The sequence below is a fragment of the Eurytemora carolleeae genome, unplaced genomic scaffold (genome assembly GCF_000591075.1).
Source record: "Eurytemora carolleeae unplaced genomic scaffold, Eaff_2.0 scaffold665, whole genome shotgun sequence".
Classification (NCBI taxonomy): Eukaryota; Metazoa; Arthropoda; class Copepoda; order Calanoida; family Temoridae; genus Eurytemora; species Eurytemora carolleeae.
Window position 1 is genome coordinate 122,711 of NW_019396555.1, and position 5,614 is coordinate 128,324.

Below are 5,614 nucleotides of genomic sequence, written 5' to 3' on the forward strand. Positions count from 1 at the left end.
GAGAATACATACTGAGCCGTATCCGGATTGATATTGGCTATGGTATTCGTGTGAACCTTGAGTTCCTGATTGAGTTGTACCTGGATTGAGCAGTTTTAGGAGTAAGGCATTTACAGCAAGCATACCATTTTTTGACATTATTAAGGACACAAATATCACCAAAATGATCAGTAGGTTTTTTTTAAAATCAAACCTTGCGTTTTTGCACGAAACCCACTATTTCATGATCGGGTATACAAATAACCAAAGGAAAGGTTTATTAACCGTCAAAAATTGGAAGGAAGATATTTACATGATACGCAAGATCTGCAAAAATCGTTTATTTTGACAAAAAAGTATGAAAATTCCTGAAATAATGATTAATCTCGAAGTGGAAAAGATCTAGTGAATGTAATGTAGATACCTCAACAAATATCCAGGAGAAAACTTGAAGATATTTCTCCAGATTACAGATGATTTGTATAAAGAGATATTATTTTGGACTGACTTCACAAGATTTACCTTTTTTTCTCCTCTTTCAGACTTATTTTAAGGGACAGTAAGAATAATTACAAGTGACCCTCCATGCAAGGATGACAATAACTGATTTACAACAGTACCCTTAAAAGCTGTATCTGATAAAGTTTGAATTAGTTATCAATTTTTTTGTTTCTTTAAGCTATTTTTTTTCATTTGGGGGTTTTCAGCGAAAGTTACTTGCGCATTTCTTGCTCTTAAGTAGGAAAGGAGAATCTCAAAGAAATAAATACTCTTCAATATTTTTAATCATATATTGTTGTAAACCAAGCATTGTCATCTTTGCATGGAGGATCACTTGAAATTACGCTTACAGTCCCTTTAACTTTAGTTGAGCTGGGAGGGGGGATCACGCAAGTGCCGCTTACACTATTTTCTAGAGGTCGGAATAATAGCAAATTTTAAATCCCCCTGGATTTTGGTTCTTATATCAGAAACTGTCGGTAGCAGCAGGGTGCCTCCCTTTCGTTTCGATTTTTTTTTACTTATAATGGAGATTTAAAAGGGTTCCGCAGCTGCAGGGAAAACATATTTTGAATCTGTGCTTCAGAATCGATTAAAAGAGTCAGAAGTAACACCCCGAATTTTTCCAAATAGGCAGATATAAAGCAGAGTTTAGAAAGTAAAAAGGATAAATGGGAAAATACTTAAAATAGAAAATAATCTGGAAAAGGCGGGGAAGCATGCCATGTAACCTTGAAAAAGATTTATGCTGATATAGAATGAGGACGGATTGTCCTGCTAATGTAGACTGAGGACGGATTATCCTGCTTATGTAGACTGAGGACGGATTGTCCTGCTAATGTAGGATGAGGACGGATTGTCCTGCTAATGTAGACTGAGGACGGATTGTCCTGCTAATGTAAACTGAGGACGGATTGTCCTGCTAATGTAGGATGGGGACGGATTGTCCTGCTAATGTAGGATGGGGAAGGATTGTCCTGCTAATGTAGGATGAGGACGGATTGTCTTGCTAATGTAGACTGAGGACGGATTGTCCTGCTAATGTAGACTGAGGACGGATTGTCCTGCTAATGTAGGATGAGGACGGATTGTCCTGCTAATGTAGACTGAGGACGGATTGTCCTGCTAATGTAAACTGAGGACGGATTGTCCTGCTAATGTAGGATGGGGAAGGATTGTCCTGCTAATGTAGGATGAGGACGGATTGTCCTGCTAATGTAGTAAAAGGACGGATTGTCCTGCTAATGTAGTAAGAGGACGGATTGTCCTGCTAATGTAGGATGAGGACGGATTGTCCTGCTAATGTAGGATGAGGACGGATTGTCCTGCTAATGTAGGATGAGGACGGATTGTCCTGCTAATGTAGGATGAGGACGGATTGTCCTGCTAATGTAGTAAGAGGACGGATTGTCCTGCTAATGTAGGATGGGGAAGGATTGTCCTGCTAATGTAGAATGAGGACGGATTGTCCTGCTAATGTAGGATGAGGACGGATTGTCCTGCTAATGTAGGATGAGGACGGATTCTCCTGCTAATGTAGGATGAGGACGGATTGTCCTGCTAATGTAGGATGAGGACGGATTGTCCTGCTGATGTAGGATGAGGACGGATTGTGGATAGGGACGGATTGTCCTGCTGATGTAGGATTAGGTCGGATTGTGGATGGGGACGGATTGTCCTGCTGATGTAGGATTAGGACGGATTGTGGATGGGGACGGATTGTGATGTAGGATTAGGACGGATTGTGGATGGGGACGGATTGTCCTGATGAAACCAGAATTGTTCCCTGATCCCCCCGGCCTCGTAAATTGTTAAAGGAACGGTTAGTTCGACCGAAGATATTGGTTCCCGAGGTTATTCTACATTACAGTGAACCTAGATACTGGACACTTTATCAGGGGACCTAGATACTGGACACTTTATCAGGGTATCGTACCTAACAAACAGGAGAACTAGATATTATATCAGGGTATCCTACCTAATAAACAGGAGAACTAGATATTATATCAGGGTATCCTACCTAACAAACGGGAGAACTAGAAATTATATCAGGGTATCCTACCTAACAAACAGGAGAACTAGATATTATATCAGGGTATCCTACCTAATAAACAGGAGAACTAGATATTATATCAGGGTATCCTACCTAATAAACAGGAGAACTAGATATTATATCAGGGTATCCTACCTAATAAACAAGAGAACTAGATATTATATCAGGGTATTCTACCTAATAAACAGGAGAACTAGATAGTATATCAGGGTATCCTACCTAACAAACAGGAGAACTAGATAGTAGATCAGGGTATTCTAATAAACAGGAGAACTAGATAGTAGATCAGGGTATTCTAATAAACAGGAGAACTAGATAGTATATCAGGATATTCTAATAAACAGGAGAACTAGATAGTAGATCAGGATGTCCATATTGACAGAAAACAAAGGTTTTTTTGTTATGGAGTCGATTAAATCTTAAATTGTTTATAAAGATTCAAAAATTTCAGAAAATAGTAAAACAAAACTTTTTGCTAAAAAAACCTACATAATAACATGATATGATAGAAACTCCATCTATAATATGGGTGTCTATGTATCAAGGTCACACCACCATATTCATTGTATATTTATAGTCTGTACTGTATGTAGTGAATGAATATGTATAAAAGGGGGGAATATATATAGATCTTGTATCTTGTCACACTTTAGTAGGTTTATTTGATATATATTCTTATATCACAAAGTTAAAACAGGTATAAAGCAATCTCAACCAGAACCAGAAATATAATTCGATAAAAATATTATCATCATCAGTCCTGAAACAATTAAAAGATGAGCCAACATCAAACCACAAGCTAACATAAATTTAGCAACAGCTTTGTAACCTTGTAGGTGCTCTAGTTTTGATGAAAAGCAAATTTATCTGTTTACACATTAGAGTATCAAAAAAGAAAATTCTCAATAACTCTACAATAAGAGGAGTTATGATTGAAAACATAGCAATTTACTTTAATGTGATCAACACTTTGTATACAGTTTACTTTAACCTTCTCATGAGATCAAAACCAATGTATTCTAAAACTGTTTGTCTGTTTAAAAAACAGTTAAAAAATATTCAAGAAAGAGAATAAAAAAGTTTGCACAATTTTATGACTAAACTAGCTTGGGAACCTAGCAATACCTTTAGTAAATACCCTATTCCATAAACTGCTCTCGAACATGTATCTATCCAGGAACAACTCAGATTCAGACTATCAATGTCAACACACGGCTACAGTCCTGTAACGATCAATCCCAAATCAAATGGAACGATCCTCAACCTGTTTATCAAAACAGAGAACCACACGGATACAATCTCGTGATCTATACCCCATATTTATTACATGCCTAGGTTACTAATAGTTACTCCCACCGTTTACCCTCGCTTGGTCTTAAATTACGATTTTAGCTTTATTACCCTATAGAATCTCAAAATCTCAAGATAAGAACATTCCTGTGGGTCTCCCAAGTTTTCCAATCAAAATTTGAGGCAAATCAGTTAAGGGGTTCCTGGGTTATGATCGGACATACAAACAAATACTACTTTATAAATATAATAGTGTTAAAACCATTGGTATTGTACAAAGCTCCTGGTTTAAAGTTGTTGTGCAAAGCTTCTGGTTTAACAGTTCTCCCGATATTGATATTGTACACTGGTACAGTAGTGTACAATATATGGTAGAGGGTTTAAAGTTGTTGTGCAAAGCTTCTGTTTAACAGTTCTCCCGATATTGATATTGTACACTGGTACAGTAGTGTACAATATATGGTAGAGGGTTTAAAGTTGTTGTGCAAAGCTCCGGGTTTAACAGATCTCCAGATATTTCTTCCTCCTAAAGATTGTGTATAAGACTGTAGTGATGTACATCGTTTTTGTGAAAAAATGCCATTTTTGAGAAAGAACGAAAAAAGAATGATTTAAAATATCGAGAGAACTTGAAAAAAAGATCATTCTTTTGACTGATTGAACAAATTCTCCGAAAGATTTTGAAAAAACGAGTTATTTTACAGAACGAATGATTTTTGAAAAAAAGATTTTTTTTAACCAAAAGAACGATTAGTGAATGAACAATTTTACTGAAAGAACGATTTTACTGAACGAACGATTTTACTGAACGAACGATTTGACTGAACGATTGTTCAGTGAGAAAACGAACAAAATAGATGGAAAATGAACAATAATTTTGAGAAGGAACGAAATAAATTTTTTTGAAACAATAAAAAAACCGATCGAAACAGGTCGTTTATGAACGATAAACGCGAATTGAAAAAAAAATCGAACGCGCCCATCTCTATTAAAGAGAGAGTAATGGGGCGTAGTTAACTAAAGGATCCGGGATCACTCTAAGAACCTGAAATGTATTTCTAAGCTAGGAATTCATTAAGATATTCTGAAAGGGACGGGTACTCCATTTGAATAAGAAATATTGGATCTTTGGCTGATATTTTTCTACATAAATCCGCATACAAACATTTAAAAAAAACCACAAATAAAAATGACAAATTTTGGGCCAAATAAAAATTTGCATGTTCAGAAGAAGGTTAAAGGGTACAAGCGTTAATTGAATACATTCACTTGACATTGCGTCAACAGTCGCCTTAAGTAATGTTTCTGCATAACATACAGAGATTTAGTTTAAGTCCGAATTAGGAATTTTATTGCCGAATTAAAACTAAGCGAGAAAATATTTGTTTATTTCTGGTACAACTTTATTTATTCTGGTACAACTTTGGTTATTTCTGGTACAACTTTGTTTATTTCTTGTAAAACTTTGTTTTTGGTTTTGTTCTTTTCAACAGTTCTTCTGAAAGAGGAGTTATAATTAAAAACATATAAGATTTCAATCTTACGTACATTTTACTTTAGTTTGGCGTGATAATGTAATATTTTACTTTAGTTTGGTGTGATAATGGAATATTTACTTTAATTTGGTGTAATAATGTAATATTTTACTTTAGTTTGGTGTAATAATGTAATATTTTACTTTAGTTTGGTGTGATAATGTAATATTTTACTTTAGTTTGGTGTGATAATGTAATATTTTACTTTAGTTTGGTGTAATAATGTAATATTTTACTTTAGTTTGGTGTGATAATG